Source organism: Phalacrocorax aristotelis, chromosome 11, assembly GCF_949628215.1.
Source record: "Phalacrocorax aristotelis chromosome 11, bGulAri2.1, whole genome shotgun sequence".
In the NCBI taxonomy this organism is placed as follows: Eukaryota; Metazoa; Chordata; class Aves; order Suliformes; family Phalacrocoracidae; genus Phalacrocorax; species Phalacrocorax aristotelis.
Genome location: NC_134286.1, coordinates 115,192 through 133,477, shown reverse-complemented (window position 1 = coordinate 133,477; position 18,286 = coordinate 115,192).

Genomic DNA, 18,286 nt, shown 5'->3' with positions numbered 1-18,286 from the left:
AAAGCCCTCAAGTTCTCCAGTGTGCTCTTACTGCAGGGAAAGCTAAAGAAAACTCCGTGGCCCCAGTTCAGGACTGCCTTTATCACAGCAGGACTTGAACCGGGACAGGGAGGGCCAGAGCTCCCTGATGCTGCCAAAATGTACAGCTCTGTCAGCATCAGATCCTGCCCCCACAGCTAAGACACCCATGGAGGACACCCATGGAGCCACCCGTAGCAAGACCTCCCCGACATCTACCAAGGCTGGAGAAGGATGAACTGATGCTCTTAGTATCCAGTCTCTGAAAGACAGAACCGGACAGATAGACAGCAGCTTTCCCTAAGCCCTCACCCTCACTCCCTATCCGGGGGTGAGCACCTCCTGCCCCTCCAGCCCTTACTCAGGAGTCACATCGCCAGCCCCACTGCCGGAGGGTGGGATCCAGGCTGCACCCCATAACTGGCAGACCCTCTGGATGCTTGCAGATGGTGTTTGTGTTCACTGTGTCTTCAAAGTCCTTTTATTCCTCCTCCTAAAAGGAAAGCTTTCAGTTTTTTGTACTGGTGATGTTTGTCAGACAAATCCCGCCCCGCCCCCCCCCCGAGAAGTCCTCTAAGGGAAATCAGTTTCTCTCGTGGCTGTCTCACCTCTCCACTCCCCGGGTGCTCTCAGCCATGCCATCAATTGCTCATGTGTGTGGAAGCAACACAGCCCACATCAGCGGCGAGCCCAGCCTCCCAGAGCACTCCCAGGAGACCGCAAGGAGGTGGGGACCCTCGCCCAGCCCGAGGAAAGGGGACGGAGAGGCTGGGGCCAGGCAAGTCACGTGCCTGATGGCATTTCTGGAGACTGGGCAGGACAGAGAGCCAGCCGTGTAGAAATGATCACATTTAAAATACATGGCATGACAGCAGAGGAGCCAGGACAGCTGTTCCTGGCCACGCCGCTGCCCAGGCGAGGGGCACTCGCATGGCTGAGCCCCTGCAAACATCAGGCAGCGAAGGGGAGGGGTCCCGGCTTTGGCGGCTTTTCTTTCCTCCCCAGCCACCCCACCTAATAAAGAAACTTGTTGGTTTAAACAGAGGAAGCTGAAAATTTAAAACGCTGGCTCTGGTACAATGAACACTTCTTTGGGGAAGAGGCTGAGCATCGGCTGTTCCAGCTTCAAGCAGAAGATGCATATGTGCTCTTCGAGAGCTCAGGTGGCCTTGCACCAAGGATGAGCCCATGGAAAAGCTCTCCTTTCACAGCCTAGTAGAATAAACCCAGAAAATAAGAGCTGAAGCAGCAAGTAAGTGCCTCCATGCCTCTTCCTGCAACCCAGAGAGCAAGAGGTGCCCAAGGTGGAGATGCCAGAGGAGATCCGGGCTCCGGCAAGAGCCTCCCGCCAGCGGCACAGGGCAGCCCAGGTGAAGCGGGACACCCAGCACACAGCAGCATGCCTCCCAGGCAGATTCAGCCCTCCAGATGGCAGAGAGATAACTAATTACCCACTAATTATTAATCAATTCCCTGTGATTTTATCTTAATTGGGCTTTTTCCTATCCAGCCTTCTTACAGCCTCTCCCTGGTTTTGAGCGAACGGTGCGGAGCCACGGTCCCCTCGCTGCTGGGGTCGCCCCACGCCCTGTCTGTGCAGACCCTGATGTGGACTGGTGAGGGGGGCAGCCCTGGAAAGCACTGGGAGCTATCAGAGTCATTTATAGGAGCACAAGGCCTTGGGGCACCACCTGCCAGCTTTGTTTGCCTATAAAAAACCCTGAGCGCTTATGGTGTAGTATGAATAATACAAATATAAGAATAATCGAAAACAGGAGAATAGCTAGGTCGGGGCTGCTAGGGGCATGCAACAGCATCGCGTCTCTCCTCCTCTCCATGCCCTTCATCCGCCAAGTCAAGGCAGGGCATTACCTCGCTGTCCACGGCGGAGCTGACGCTGTTCCACCACCCTGTGTCTGTTTGCAGCCTCCCCTTCCTCAGACCCCGCCAGGGCCCCAGCTGGGACAGGCTGAGCCGAGCAGCCCCTCGCCAGCCTGGCACACGGTGGCTGTCCCGGCAGACCTGCTGCTCTCCTGCCAGCTCCGGCCGTCCCTGGCGGGAGCAGAGAGCCTGAGCCCGGCGAGCAGCATCACTGCCCCGGCTCCCCGGCCCTGACCCGGAAAGCTCAACTGCATCCGCACCGACAGCGAGGGGAAGAGAAACAAACCATGGACTATTGCTCCGATTTCCTCCCAGGAAAGGCGCTATTGCAGCAATTAGCACACACAGACTCTAACGATCCCTTGCAATTATTGCAGGCGGGGAAGAGGTGTGTGAAGGTAAGTGCTGAGAGCGCTGGGCTGGGAGGGCTGCCCCACGCCCAAGGGGTTTGTCCCACCAGCGTGGGGCGGCAGCAGCCAGAGGGGACGGCAGGGCTGGGAAGAAGAGCGCTGGCTTCCAGAAAACACGGTTTGCCTCCAGTCCTGCCACTGCCTCCGGGCACTACTGAGCGGCACAGGAGGGTGAAGCATCACACCGCAGCATTTTTGGGCTAGTAAAGGGTGGCAAGTTTTCCCCTAGGCCATCCCTAACACATGCAGCCCGACATCGCCAGTGCCCTGCGGGTGATGCCAGCCCACGGCAACCGCAGGCAGTGCCTGCCTGCCGGGGTCTGCCCAGCCTCGGCTCTGGTTCATGGGCAAGAGCTCCACAGCAGCACCAAGATGTGCAGGCACCCCGTGGGGCTGAGCCAGGCCCCCGCCGGGTCCCCCGTGTGTGGTGGGGAGGCGGGGAGGGCTCAGGGACAGCAGGAATCCCTGGGAAAATATTTTGCATGATTTATTCATATTACAGGTATTTCAGTGCGTTGGCTGTAATTAAAGTTCAACATCTGAGGCAAAGTAAGAGCAAAAATCTTCCAACCACTTTAAAGAGAGACTTTGAGAGAGGAAAGCAATAAAACATGCTGTGCTTAAACAAATCCTTTCTACCTTTCATCATTTCCCTTCACAGTCCTGGCTAATTATCAAAGCTATCTGTGTTTTGGGAATGAGCCCCATTCCTAGGACCCTTCCCCCCCCCTTCACCCTGCCTTGCAGTCCCATGCCTTCCTCCAGTGTACCCCAGTCCTTCCCAGTAAGGCACCAGCGATGCTAAGCCTGGCTGGCAGGAGCTGCGGGGTCCCAGCCCAGAGACCCCTGCCCTGGCTCCCCCAGCAGTGCAGGGTAGGCGACACCCCCGGGGTGAGGGACAAGCCTTCCCCCTCTGCCGGGGCAGGGCAGGGTGCTCAGCATCCCGGGGAGCCGCTTTGCCTGCGGCTGGCCTTCAGCCACGCTGGACGCCTGCCGCGAATAACGGAGCCCTTATAGTCCCTGCCATGATCCGGCTGGCATTGTTCGCTGGCATGAAATTCACCCCCAAAATGATTTATTTTAAAAAATGCGAACAAAAGCGGGGTTCTGACTTGGCTGCAGGGCACGACGAGAAGGGACGGGGAAGGAAGGACTGAAAGCTCCCATTGAGCGGGCTGACTCCGGGATAGCGCTCGGCCGTGGGGAAGCACCGGCGTGTCTGGGCGCTTCGTGCACATCCCTGCCCCATTGGTTCCCAGGCTGGCCCCCTCCCGGGCTGGAGGGCTGCCTGCCACCCAAACCAGCTGCATTTTCCCAGGACAGCAGCATCCAGACCACGCAGCATCTCACAGCAGCCCCAGGGACAGACACCACTGCTCCTACCCACCACGTTCCTGCTGTGGACCCCAGAGAGGGACAGCGAGCTGATGGGGTGGATGCCTGCTCAGCCCCACGGCAGGAGCTCAGCCCCCATCCCCTGCCCCACGCAGGCTGGATGCAGCGGTGAAGCAGAGCGTGGCAGCTCGGAGCACACGCTCGCCATCGTGCTGTGGGGTAGAGCTGCAGGGAAACAGCTCTCGTGGTGACAAAGGTGGCTGCTGGGCGGAGGGAGTGCCTGTCCCTCCAAGGGTCTGTGCAGGTGTTGCTGGATCCAGTGGTCCGTGCCTCAGAGCATCCATCCAACTCCCAGCAGCATGGGAAAGCTATCTCCTACACCTGCTTGCAGCACTGATTTATCTATTTAGGTTTTCCCTAAAGCCTGGCAGGAAAACAAAGCGGGGGAAATATGAGCGCAATCACTAAAATAACAATCACTTTAATGCATTATCAAGCAAAATTATTTCCTAGTGGCAAAAGGATGATGGAGTGAAGCTGTCAGGGCTTGCGGGAAGGCAGCGTGCAGCATCCCGGAGAGGCGGTGTTGCAGCTGGAGCAGCCCCAGGGTGCCAGGAGCTGCCTTGGGAAGACCCACAGGGATGGGTGCTGCAGGAGGGGCCGGGCCAGCTTTTGGGAAGGAAACACCAGGAGAGGCAGTGGAGTGAATTAACTCTTCCCTTTGGGAAGGGGGGATGCAGGCAGAGAGGGAGACCTGCTCTCATCATGGAAAGAAAACAGCCTTCCTCTTAAAGCAGACGGGTTCCCGGAGCCAGCTGTGTCCTCTGGAGCAGCAGCTGCTCACCAGCAGATGAAGGGGAAAATGTGGAAAGAAGAGAAAAATATATGAAAGCCCTGGAGTGCAGAGTTCACAGTGTTTCGGCAGCATCCGCAGCAGCCTGCCAGAGTCTGGGGATTTCCCTTCCCGTTTCAAAGCCAGCTACTCAAATAGCTGATCCCCACCAAAACGTCTGCTCCCTGGGGAAAGCTGGATGTACTCCACTTAAGTGCTTGTTGGCAAGAGGGATGCACAGCACTGCAAGGGCAGCGCACATGGAGGGGGCGAGACCTGCCGGCTCTCCTCCTCCTCGTTACTGGGACCAGCAGCACAAAGAGGAGGGACCCAGGGATGGAGCCGTCAGAGCTGCCGACACCTCTGTGTGTGGTACCTGCCCTGGTGCCCGTGGCTTTTTCAGGCTCCAGAGGCCCTCGGACCTGTCGGGAGCCAGAATGGGGGACCTGGAGAGGTAAAACCGGCAGAAGGGAGGGGAGAGAGAGCAGCCCTGGAGAGGCTGCCCGGTGCCAGGCTGGGGGCCTGCTCCCGAGGTGGGGGGACATGCAGCGATGGCAGGGGCACCCGGCCGTGGTGCAGTATGAGCTGCCTTGGATGAAGCAGCCCTGCCATCGTCATCCCACCCGCGGGAACGGAGACAGCTCCGGGACACCGAACGCTCTCCCACAGCTCAGGGTGGTCGCGCAGGTGGGATCCCACCCTCCATCTCACCCCCCGTGGCCCTGCAGGCGCTGGGGGTCCCTGGGAGCCCGGCTCTCCTCCGAAGCCCTGCCAGGACCCCCTCACGGGCAGCTCCGAGTCTGAGAAGCTGCTTTGCTCCTCTGCAGTGCTCATTGCCCACCCTGTGACCCACACACAGCACCCATCACCTTCCCACCCCAAAATCCCCCACCAGCGGACTCTGCACCTTGCTCACTGAGCCGCATACTGAAATCGCTCACTCCAGCGTAGCGACACAGGGCTCCCAGCCCCGAGCTGCCGGTATGGAGCAGAGAGAAGAGAGCGATGCTGCTCTCCAAGTCAGCGTGCTTTTTGGTCTGGAGGGTTTTTTTTTATTTTTTTTGTACAATACTGAGAGGCTTTTGGCAGGTCAGCTCCGTGGCCATGCCAGCACGGCGAGCCACTTGCCAGCTGCTTGCTTGCCACTGGCTGTCTTCTGGTTTGAGTTACCCGGGCTGGTCACATTCCAGTGTAAAGTGGATTTTTTCCCTCTCTTCCCCTTCCCCCCACCCCGTCCTGCCCCTTCCAGGAGCCCCCTTTGATTTAGTGCTTGTGAAAAGCTGCAGGACAAGGCCCCGAGCTGTGGTTCAGGTACAGAGCAGGGAAGCAGAGCACAAACTGCTCTGGATTAACCTGTCTGTGGAAATGGGCCCCGAGCATCGCTGTGATGCCAAGTTCTGCTTGTGCCCTGGTACCCACCCGGCGGTGAGCCAGGTTGGGAGCAAAAGCACCCCAACCAGGAGTCAGACACCCCAAGTGCTGGCTGAGATGTGCCAGTGAGTGGGGCGGACAAAGGCCCTGGCAAAGACTGCGCCAGGGACCCCTGAGCCTGGCAAAGAGGGAGGCTCTCCTGGCCCTGGCGCTGCTGTAAAGGCTGGACCACAAGGGCCAGGGGAAATTTTCCCAGTTTCACATCTAATCTTTTCAAGTAACCAAAGTTTTCTTGTTGTTGAAAGACTTCATAGAGCCTGTGCAAATGCAGAAAGCCAATAAAAATAAAATCAGCTACACCTGCACAGAGGGAGGAGGGGGCTGACTACTGTATAACCTTAACACAAATTCCTCTATAACATATGCAAAATGGTATTAAACAGGATTGGTTCCGGATTTGTAATGAAACCCAAGAAAGCTGAAGCATCATGCCCAGAAGCGCTGCTCTGAATATGTCCCCTGCCTCGCCAGGGCCACGGTTGGCATGCAAAGAGCCAGGTCACCCTGCAGCCTGGAGACCCCGGACCCGCTGGTGCCACTAGGATGGATGGGCAACACAGCAGGGCAGGAGGCAGAGCAGGAGCATCCCCGCAGCTCCATCCCCGCAGCTCCATCCCCTCAGCTCCATCCCCGCAGCTCCATCCCCTCAGCTCCATCCCCTCAGCTCCATCCCCTCAGCTCCATCCCCGCAGCTCCATCCCCTCAGCTCCATCCCCGCAGCTCCATCCCCTCAGCTCCATCCCCTCAGCTCCATCCCTGCATCTCCATCCCTGCATCTCCATCCCCGCAGCTCCATCCCCGCAGCTCCATCCCTGCAGCTCCATCCCTGCAGCTCCATCCCCGCATCTCCATCCCCGCAGCTCCATCCCCGCAGCTCCATCCCTGCATCTCCATCCCCGCAGCTCCATCCCCTCAGCTCCATCCCCTCAGCTCCATCCCCGCAGCTCCATCCCCTCAGCTCCATCCCCTCAGCTCCATCCCTGCATCTCCATCCCCTCAGCTCCATCCCCGCAGCTCCATCCCCTCAGCTCCATCCCCGCATCTCCATCCCCGCAGCTCCATCCCCTCAGCTCCATCCCTGCATCTCCATCCCCGCAGCTCCATCCCCTCAGCTCCATCCCCTCAGCTCCATCCCTACAGCTCCATCCCCTCAGCTCCATCCCCTCAGCTCCACCCCCGCAGCTCCATCCCCGCAGCTCCATCCCCTCAGCTCCATCCCTGCATCTCCATCCCTACAGCTCCATCCCCTCAGCTCCATCCCCGCAGCTCCATCCCCGCAGCTCCATCCCCTCAGCTCCATCCCCGCATCTCCATCCCCGCAGCTCCATCCCCGCATCTCCATCCCTACAGCTCCATCCCCTCAGCTCCATCCCCGCAGCTCCATCCCCGCAGCTCCATCCCCGCAGCTCCATCCCCTCAGCTCCATCCCTGCATCTCCATCCCCGCAGCTCCATCCCCGCAGCTCCATCCCCGCATCTCCATCCCCTCAGCTCCATCCCCGCAGCTCCATCCCCGCAGCTCCATCCCCTCAGCTCCATCCCCTCAGCTCCATCCCCGCAGCTCCATCCCCGCAGCTCCATCCCCTCAGCTCCATCCCCGCAGCTCCATCCCCTCAGCTCCATCCCCGCAGCTCCATCCCCGCAGCTCCATCCCCTCAGCTCCATCCCCGCAGCTCCATCCCCGCAGCTCCATCCCCGCAGCTCCATCCCCTCAGCTCCATCCCCGCAGCTCCATCCCCTCAGCTCCATCCCCTCAGCTCCATCCCTGCATCTCCATCCCCTCAGCTCCATCCCCGCAGCTCCATCCCCGCATCTCCATCCCCGCATCTCCATCCCTACAGCTCCATCCCCTCAGCTCCATCCCCTCAGCTCCACCCCCGCAGCTCCATCCCCGCAGCTCCATCCCCGCAGCTCCATCCCCTCAGCTCCATCCCCGCAGCTCCATCCCCGCAGCTCCATCCCCGCAGCTCCATCCCCTCAGCTCCATCCCCGCAGCTCCATCCCCTCAGCTCCATCCCCGCAGCTCCATCCCCGCAGCTCCATCCCCGCAGCTCCATCCCCGCAGCTCCATCCCCTCAGCTCCATCCCCGCAGCTCCATCCCCGCAGCTCCATCCCCGCAGCTCCATCCCCTCAGCTCCATCCCTGCATCTCCATCCCCGCAGCTCCATCCCCGCAGCTCCATCCCCGCAGCTCCATCCCCGCATCTCCATCCCCGCAGCTCCATCCCCGCATCTCCATCCCTACAGCTCCATCCCCTCAGCTCCATCCCCGCAGCTCCATCCCCGCAGCTCCATCCCCTCAGCTCCATCCCCGCAGCTCCATCCCCGCAGCTCCATCCCTGCATCTCCATCCCTACAGCTCCATCCCCTCAGCTCCATCCCCTCAGCTCCATCCCCGCAGCTCCATCCCCTCAGCTCCATCCCCGCATCTCCATCCCTACAGCTCCATCCCCGCATCTCCATCCCTACAGCTCCATCCCCTCAGCTCCATCCCCGCAGCTCCATCCCCGCAGCTCCATCCCCTCAGCTCCATCCCTGCATCTCCATCCCCGCAGCTCCATCCCCTCAGCTCCATCCCCGCATCTCCATCCCCTCAGCTCCATCCCCGCAGCTCCATCCCCGCATCTCCATCCCTACAGCTCCATCCCTGCATCTCCATCCCCTCAGCTCCATCCCCGCAGCTCTATCCCTGCAGCTCCATCCCCGCAGCTCCATCCCCGCAGCTCCATCCCCGCAGCTCCATCCCTACAGCTCCATCCCCTCAGCTCCATCCCCGCAGCTCCATCCCTGCATCTCCATCCCCGCAGCTCCATCCCCACATCTCCATCCCCGCAGCTCCATCCCCGCATCTCCATCCCCGCAGCTCCATCCCCGCATCTCCATCCCCGCAGCTCCATCCCTGAAGCTCCATCCCTGCCACTCCCCAGCAAGCCAGTATCTGTGCAATCTCCAGCCCAGCTCTGCAGCTCGGAGATGTCGGGATACTCCTGAGATGCAGCCACACATTGGGATGATGCTTCTGAGCATTTGAAATATGACCACCGCTAAGGAAAAGATGAGGAAACTGAAAAAGAAAAAAAGGGCTAATGTGAAAATAATAAATTGCAAACATTCCTGTGGTGGAAGTGGATTCTCTGCCTCCTTTTATCCCTGCATATTGTCTTTGCAGCAGCCGTCTGTGAAATTGCACTGTTATTGAAGTAATTCTGGGGGTAATTAGAGTTAATAATTCAGTATTTTATTTCTATTCTCCAGTTACTGCAGGGGGAAAAACATACATATATATAATCCAAGGAGCAAAGGCATAGTTTTCCTTTTCATGGCAAAAAATAGCTTTGTCTGGGTCCAATTCTCCCCTGCGCCCACCCACATCCCACAGCACCCACCTCCCGCCTGCTCCCTGCCTGCGCTGCCCGTCCCACTCCCCATCGCGCCTCCACCGGCACCTCGCCCGCTGGGGGACCCCGGCCCCGCAGCTGTGCCGCAGCCTTTGGACCACCCCCGGGGGGGATTTGGGTTACCGGAGCGGGGAGAGCCGGGTGCTCGGAGCGGTGCGAGCACCCGCTGCCCGCCGAGACCACCGGCACACCGCGGGCCCTGCGAGGGGCTGCCCGGCCCAGCGGGGTGCAAGCGCCCAGCCAGCGGCATCTGCGAAGTGCCACGGGCCGGTCACCAGCTCGTTGCATTTACCCCTTTGAAACATTAAAGAACTTTTCTCTTAAATTATTTGGAATTAAGTTTGGCAGCGGAGCCCTTTGGGAGGGATCAGATTGATTTCCTCAGTGAAATGAGTTTGGAGAGGACTCAGTCTGGTTCCTCGTGCTAATTATCCCATGCAATAATTAAGCCGTCAGCAGTTTGGGGGATGGAGGTTTATCTGGGGAGGGAAGAGGAAGGTGAGCCCACCCCAGGGGCTCCGCTCCGGCCCAGGGCTGGGCTCAGCCTTTCGAAACAGGATTAGGGCAAGAGGCAGACCGAGCGCAGGAGTTATTAGAGCAGGAAATTTCAAATGATATGGAAATAATCTTCTGAGTGAGAGTTTATTTTGGAACTTTAGACTTAATAATTCAGCACTTCTGGGATTTGGCATGTGAAGTGACAAAGATTAAAGGCATATTGTCAGGTTCACAATTCAGTATTTTCAAACAATGCGGTTCCTTACCTGGGTTACAAACACAGCGAGACTTTATCTGCTCCTCACTAATTCCCACGCTCCGGGCTCCACAGGCGTGGAAGGTCCCCCGCTCCCCGCTGAGCTGCTGGGATTTAACAGCCCGGACAGTGCTGGAGCGAGGGCTCTGATTACTAAGACTAAAATATTCTTCAGAACATGTGCTAGCACATTATGAAGTATAATCATAAATAATTAAAACTTAGCTACACTTGTCAAATAAATGAACAAAGTACATTTTGTGATGTATTATCCTTGCCTTCCCTCGACTGTGTTTGTCACTCGCTCTTCAAACTGGGCAAACTATTTATAGCAAACAACTTATTCAAAGCGTTTTGCCCTTTTTTCTTTCTTCCTGCTTGTGAATTGTTCATGAACAGACTCTGATTCTTTACTAATTTGTTCACTCTTCATAATTGCTCAAAATATATTTCATGTGCATCGACTCCAGCACGCGGGCTGATTGCAAACAGCTTCCCTGACATCCAGTCGCTATTTTTGTTGCTTCCAGCCTCGGGATTGCCTCTTCAGCCCTGTTTCACCCCCAACACAAGACAAAGGGAGCGGAGCCCAGGTTCCCCCAGCAGCCTGAGAGCGCTGGAGGGAGGACGGGGCTCCAACTTCCCACCAGCAGGATGGCCAAGGGCCTGACTTCAGTTTCAAATCCCCGTTCCACCTGCATTAAGTTCAGCTTCTCCATGAGAAGGAGCCTTTTCACCACCTCCCTGGACAGGTCCCTCTCGCCCATCGGCCAGGAGGTTGAAGGAGCAACAAGCCGCGGGGTCGGGCTCCTCCAGCCCGCTCCCCATCCCTCTGGGCAGCACCGGGCTCAGGCGAAACTGCCAGGCGGGTCCAGCCTGGGACAGGCCCCGGGAAGCCGAGGCGTCTGGGGTAACGTCGCTCAGGGGCATCCCTGACTTGGGCTCTGGCCACTGGTGCAGGATTTTACATGACCCGACAGTTCTTCTTCGCGGCTGGGTTCATGGCAAATATGCAGAACAAGACACTCTGGGGAGAGAAAAAAGGAGTTTAGAGCAAGTGCTCAGCATTCAGGTGGTTCCTCTTTCATTGGTCGGATTATTTTCATACAGAAATACATTGCTTTGGGTTTTTTAATAAAAGAGAAATCACCGTCAAAACAGCATTTCCATTAAGCCCTCGGTGTCTGTGAGTCCCAGCGCTGTGGGTAGTTCTAGCAAGCAGCAAGGCAGTGGGGCAGCAGCGGGGGCTTTTGGCAGACAAAGATGAGGAGACCAGAAGTCCATCACTCCCCCGAAATTCAAGGGAAACCCCTGAGCCTCCACGTTGGCTTCTGCTGCCGGGGGACCGCTGGAGCATCCCAAATGTGGACAAGAAAAGCCTTGGCCACACAAGGTGAGATGGGCACCATGGGTCTACCTGTGGGATGCTGCTACAGATTTGTTATTAGTTTTAAGTTTTGCAAAAAAAACTTGCAAAACAAAAATCTGTAGGAAAAAAAAATTAAACAAACAAACTCAACAGGGACACTTCTGAGAAGCCAGAAGAGGAACTAAGAGAACCAGTGGCCAGGGAGGAAACCTGTGCTCTCGCCCTGGCACAGGACAGCAGCACTGGTGTCCAGATGCCAGCAACTTCCCCATGGGCAGGAGCAGCCTGCGCGGTGCCGGTGCCAGCCGTGGCGGCGGTGCCAGCGCTGCCCTCGCCGCTGCTAATCCCGGGGCCGGCAGCGGGGCGAGCCCGGGGTGAGTCAGGCGATGCCAGACGGCCGGGCTCACCTTGGCCCGGGGCGGGAATGTCTGACATCTCCCCCCCTTGGAGGCTGCGCTGCGGCGGGAGGTGTTGAGCCCATCAACCCACCAACTACCGGCCATGAGAGCGTAGCTGGGGGTGGAGGAGATGAAAGCGGGGCGGTGGAAGGCACCCGCAGACAGCGGGATGCCGACACGCCCGGTGGCTTGGTTTCCGACTCGGGTCCGCACCCAGGTGAAGACAAAGAGCCTGAGCAGGAATTTGACTGCAGGCTGGTGTCTCGTCAAGGCATCGTCATGCTGGCCTCGTCTGGGGTGTGCACAGCTCATGGGAAATTTCCAGCCAGATTACCAGAGGCACCTTGCCCCCCACACCTTCCCACCCGGGGGGCAGCTGCCTCACACCTCCCTTGCCCCCCAGGATGCCCCATGCTGCCCGCCGCATCCTCGCTCCCTCCGCACCAGCAGCTTTCCTGACATGTTTCCCCTCTCTCCCACTCCAGACAGGCATCTTCCCAGTACAGCTGTAATACGCCTGGTATTTCTGATGAGTCTTTGCCCCGAGGGAGCCGGGGACCTTCCCGTTCTCCTGTTCCTGATGTGGTTAGTCAGGAAACACAGCCCCGTCATCGTGGCCTCGAGTGCAGTCACAAACCAACTCCCGGGGGAAGCACCCTACCCCCTGCCCGAGACCATCACCCAACGCCTGGCCCATCTCTGCTCAGGGCTGCAATAATGCTAAGGGATTTGGGAGGATTTTAGGCCTTTCTGTGTCTTTCCCAAATGCAGAAAATGAAGAGGTACTTAAGAATCTGCTGTTTATATTGAAAGCTAAAATCCCTTTAGAATTTAATCTCCTGGTGATGGATTTAAAACTCTTACAGACAGTCGAGTTCTTTTTTTTATTGCAGGAGTCGTGGTAGCTCTTTGAAGAGGGATTTTATTGCAAACAGGGTATTTGTACCCGAGGCCCTGTCACAGCCGTGTCCGTATCTGGCTGTGGGCATCCCGCAGGGGACATTCTTGCGCCGTGACAGACGGAGGGCACGTGGTGTCACCAGGGGATGGACCCCAGCGAGAGCATTTCTGCGAGGACCAGACCTTTGCTCTGCCCGGGGCTCCCCAGGGAGGCGGGCGATGCTCTGGGCTCAGCGGGATGCAGCACCAGCATGGGAAGCTGCCCAGTACTCTTAGGGGATGTGCTGGATGCCTGGCTGCCACATGGGGATCCACACTCCCTCGCTAATGTAAAAGCAATCAGTTTGCTTTAAATGGGTAAAATTACAAGAAAACAAAACAAACAACAAAAAACAACCAAAAACCTTAATTTCCAATGAAAAGGCAATGGCCAAAAGACCAGGCCTGCGGCAGCACAGTGCCCCTGGCACTGCTGAATCAGCTCTGGCTCAGCCGAAGCAACCGCCACCCTCTGAATCACCAACGTGGTGCCCACGAGCGCCGGCTCCACCGCCCCGGCTCCCATTGTGGCGCGGCTGACCCAGTTCCCATCTCACATGTAAAAGCTGGCGAGATTATCCGCCGCGGCCATCGCGCTGCAGACACCCTGTGTGCCCGCAGGGGAGGAAGGACTGAGATCATTTTGACAGAACACAAAGGGAGGCGAAGGAAGAGGGAGAGAAGGATGGGGACAGACCCACAGGGGTGGGTCACGGACCTTGCTGTGCCTGCTGCTCCACCCCACAGAGCCCACATCAACCCGAGGGCAGGCGATGGGTGCTACCTGCCATTACCATTGTGTCCCACCTCTGACGGGTCCGCGGTGGCCTCACCGCTATGAGCGTGGCAGCAGCCACCATGGTGGAGAAAAGCATAGAAAGATGGAGAGATGGAGGGGAGCATACACTCATCCAGCCCTCCATCCCAAACCAGTCCCATCATCTTGCAATGAAACGCTGCTCCCCTTTGTCCTACCAGCAGCCCACAAGCCGGGGAGGTGCAGGCATGTTCCCTGAGATGCTACAAGAGCACATCCCTGCAGCAGTGACAGCTAAGCCTGGAGACGAGCGCTCACCCCTCCTCGGCAATAAACCTGCCTGCAGGAGTCACTGACCTTGTCCCCATCTTTCAGCTGCTGTTTCAGGAGACTGAGAGGGGAGACACAAGGTCACTGTCTCTCGCCCGGCAGCGGCTGAGTGGCCGTTTCATCACCGAGGAATAGGCTGGTGCTGAAGAACGCTTGGCTGGGGGAGAGGAGCTGACAGACAGGTAGGGGGCTGGGAAAGTAGGGGGCTGTGGGAAAGCTGAGACATTTTTTGCTTTATCCAAAGACCCCTTTTAAGTTCCTGCCCCACAGGAGGCCCTGGCACAGCCCAGACATGGGGCATAGGGGGTCTGTCTGCACAGCTCCTTCCCGCTACCTGCACTGCCAGGTCATGCGCCCTGTGCCTGTGTACCAAACCCACCGTCCCCAAGGCTGGGATGGGGACAACGAGCTCTCCTGGGGGGCTCAGACATAGCCCAGGAGACAACATCTGCAGGAGAGCTTGGACACGGCACTGCTGACTGCACGGCTTTCCCAAGCTCCCACCATCCCACTGAGCGGTTACGTGCTGCTGCATTTTTATCCGTCAGCTCCTTAATTTCTCCCACCAAAGGGATGGGACCCACCATCACCTGACTGCAGAGACTCCTCCTTTAGTGAAAAATCACTGGGCTCCACTGCTCTGGTATTCACCTGCCTTGAAAAAAACACAGCTCTTGCCCCAAACCCCTCCTTAACATTTCCCTGGGCCTGGGCATCAGAGCTTCCCATTGGGTAGCTGCCTTGCTATCGTGCATCTGTCTTGCTGGAAACTTGCTGGAATGACGTGCGAGAGACCTGTCAGATTTGGTTAAAATTAGCCAGAAGACTCAAAGTTATTACCGGGGGACAGATGGACGCTCGCACTCACACTGAGCGTGCGGCGTGTGCCCCACAGCTCTGGGAAACCAGGCTCCAATAGCCACGGTGAGTCTGTGCTTGGAGAGGACGTGAGACCGGAGGCTGAGCAGAGACTGAGAGACACGTTGGGATGGGCTTGGCAGATGGTGTCTGTGGCGGAGGGGCTGGAAATTGGGCTAAAATCTGTACTGGCAGAGAGCTGGCCCCAAGCCGGCCCGATGGTGCATTGTGCTGCTGCTTTTCCCCAGCCAGAGGAGCCGAGGGTCGGCTCCAGACAAGCCCAGCTGCAGAAGATGCTCCTGAAATCCTTCATAGAGGAGCAGGAAAGGGCAAGCAGCCATTGCTCCAGCCTGGCAGCCTTTTAGTAGCTGTCATCAAGACAAGAAAGAAATGCTCAGCTGAAAAAGCCTGTCATGTGGTAACAACCATGGGAGATGATAACCTCCTCCTGTTTCCCCATGGCTGGCTGCAGGACCAGGAAGGACAAAAGCCCTTGTCCGAGCTGTGCCCCAGGCCAGACAGCGTGCCCCAGCCATCCTCCTCTCCAGGGGCTGAGAAAAAGCTGCTTGGGAGGCACAAGGGAAGAACCAAGGGAGAGATGGGCCTGACAGCCCACCCCAGGGCTATGCAAGCTGGAAACCCTCCTTCCTGCAGCGCTCTGCGCCAGGGCTGCTGAAAATCCCGACCGTCCTCCCAGTATGGGCTGCGAGGGTTCAGCATCCTGGGATCCTGCGTCAGAGTGTGAATTATCTCCTCTGCCAGTCCCTTGCGATCTCACTCTACACTGGCCTGTCACTAAGCCTGTATCCATCCCTGCGAGCATCCCCGGCCACCAGCACAGGTACCCGCTCCGCACTGCCTGGCCTTTAATATCGCCGGAGCCCATGAGCCAGTGCCGCTCTCCTGGCAGGTCCTACGCCCCACTCCCTCGCAGGCAGATAATTACCATCTCCTGGACTCAGCCATAATGAGCCCAGGTGCTCATTTCCCATCCAAGCAATTTAGTCAGCAGATTCTCCAGCAAAAGCCGAGTCCCACCGAAGGGCCTGGGAGAATGGCTGCGCCTGTGATGGATGCGCAGGACAGCGGAGCAAAATTACCTCCTCAAGGGGGGAAGTGAAAGTGCAGATAAGGAAAAAGGCTGGCGAGCAAGGGGAAGGGGAAAGAAAGAGAAAGAAAAGAAAGGGGAAAATGCAACCTAGGTAATGAAGAAAAGGGAAAGCAGGAGAGGCTCTAACAGATGTTATTCTGCGGGTTCCCTATGCCCAAGCCCTCCGGCACCTTAGCAAACACGGTCCAGAACAGCATCCTAGCAAACACAGGCCATGCACCTGTAGAAATACCAGCAGCCAGCAAGCTACAAACAGTATCAAAACACAAACACAGGAACTCAAAGGAAAAGGAAAACATCCGGCTCTGTAGCAGAGCATGGGCTGGGGGAGGGCAGGGGGACGGCCGGGCACGGGGAGCGTCTCCAGGGGCCCCGGGGGAGCAAAAGGGGAACGCAGGAGCCCACAGCCAGCGCTGGCTGCCCGGGCACGCCAGTGCTCCGCACCCCACGGCTGAAGGCTGTGGGTGACATTCCCACCACCAGCTCCCGAGGAGTAAGGGCAGCAGGGCTTCGGAGAAGCGCAGAGCTCCTGCCCAGCCTCCCAGCCCGGCCGTGCTCAGACTGACAGCTGAGCACCCGCTGCTGTGAGGAGGTCGGGGGGATCAAGCTCAGCCAGGGCCCAGCTCAATGTGTTGCTTCTCAAATGCCCTCAGACTGGGCTTTGGCAGAGCAGGATGAGTTTATTGACACCCTTGAGCTCGGCAAGACGCTGCGTGGTGCGGGTGTCCAAGCAGCAACAGCACGCCTTCGAAGGTGAGCAGAGGGGAAATATTATTTAAAAATAGCATCTGGCTTCACCTTGCCACCGTCTCCCTGAGAATCTCCAAATGCTCTTCACAAGCCTCAACCTTCATCCGGTGCTGGATGGAGGCAGGGTAGGAGATCTCCCCACGCCGCCCAGCGAGGCTGGTTGCCTGAGTCTGGACCCCGGGGTTGCAACCTGTCGGCGACGCGGGGCTCAGCTCCCCGGGCAGACCCGGGCCCCTCTCCTGGCACGGGCTGCTGGGGCTGCGGTCCCCTACAGCGAGGGCCCGAAAGGCAGGCTGCCCCATGCAGACAGCAAACCCCAGCTCCAGCCCCAGGTGGTCAGAGCTCCACGTGCAGAGCGTGGGGTTGATACAATAAAAATGGAATTCACACAAACAGCAAATTGCCAGATCCTTCAATCTAACGGATCAGACACTCAAATTCCTATTAAACTTCCCTGTGTTTGGTGGGCTTAATGTTCAGCTGCACAAACTGCTCTGTAAACCTGCTGAGCTCCCTCCTGGACCCAGCCAGGGTCCTGGTCCCCTGCCAGCATGTCCCCCACCCCAGAGACTGCTCCAGACTTGCACCCCTCAGCCGGTGAGAAACCTCTTCGTGATTTCCAGCCGAAATTAATTAATGACTAATTTACAACCATTTGATCTTGTGCTGGTACTGCCACTGAAGGTAAATGGTTTGTCGCCTTCCTTGGCCTTCTCTTCCCCAAATATGTTTGTGACAAGTCATTGTATCCTCTCTCAACCTCTGTTTGGCGGGGCTGAACAAAACACTCTCTTCATCTCTCATCTTACAAGAGACACAGAGCTTGAAATCAGCTATTTCAGCCACAGGCAACTGCCTTCAGCAGCCCAGTCTGAGCAAGGTCAAGTCCAAAGCTGCTCTGAGCATCACACTGCCCTAGTTCTCCTCTATGCGCTTATCTCATTTGCAACTGGGCATCCAATCCAAACGCAAACATACCCAAAACGGCCAGTTCAGTGTCCCCAGCCCCCTGAAATGGGTCTTTTCCTCGTGACTGTGTTGCAGAACGAGGGTCTCGGGTTAACAGGGAGGGCAGCGGTAGCTGGGGAGGCCCAGGCAGAGATAAAACACTATTAAAAAAAGTCAAATGATCTAAATGTTAAGGGAGGAAAAACTTAATAAATTAAATGTAAATCTATTTTTGTTACAACTGTTCAGATCCTTTAAGGAGCTTTAGGACAGCTGTTTCTATATCCCATTTAATCTTGATGTTATTGTAATGAGCTAAGTCTCGGGGTCTGATCTGATTGTCTCTCCAGGCAAATTCTTGAGTGCCAGTGAAAATGCTGCTCCCAGCCAGGAGTGGCTTCCCCAGCTCCCCACCTCGGTGTGTGGGGGGAGCAGGGGTCCTGCTGCATCCGCAGGCAGCCCTTGGTGCGGGACTCCCTCAAACACCACTGCTGAGCATCTCTGGGACCCCGGGCGAGCTGCTGGTAGGGGGGTGGGGGGCGAGGGTTGGGCTTCCCAAGCACAGAGGGGGCTTTCAGTAGCCAGCAGACCCCCAAGACAAGGATGCAGAGGGGACACTGTGCCCAGCTGATAACAGGAGGGAGCAGAAATGCAGTGCTGGGGTCCCACTCCCAGGGTGCTGGCAGCCCCGAAAGCGGAGCCGGCCCCCTCCCACTTGCAGCAGCCCCCTGCCAGGGTCCGGGGGTGAGCTGCAGCCCCGCCGCCCGC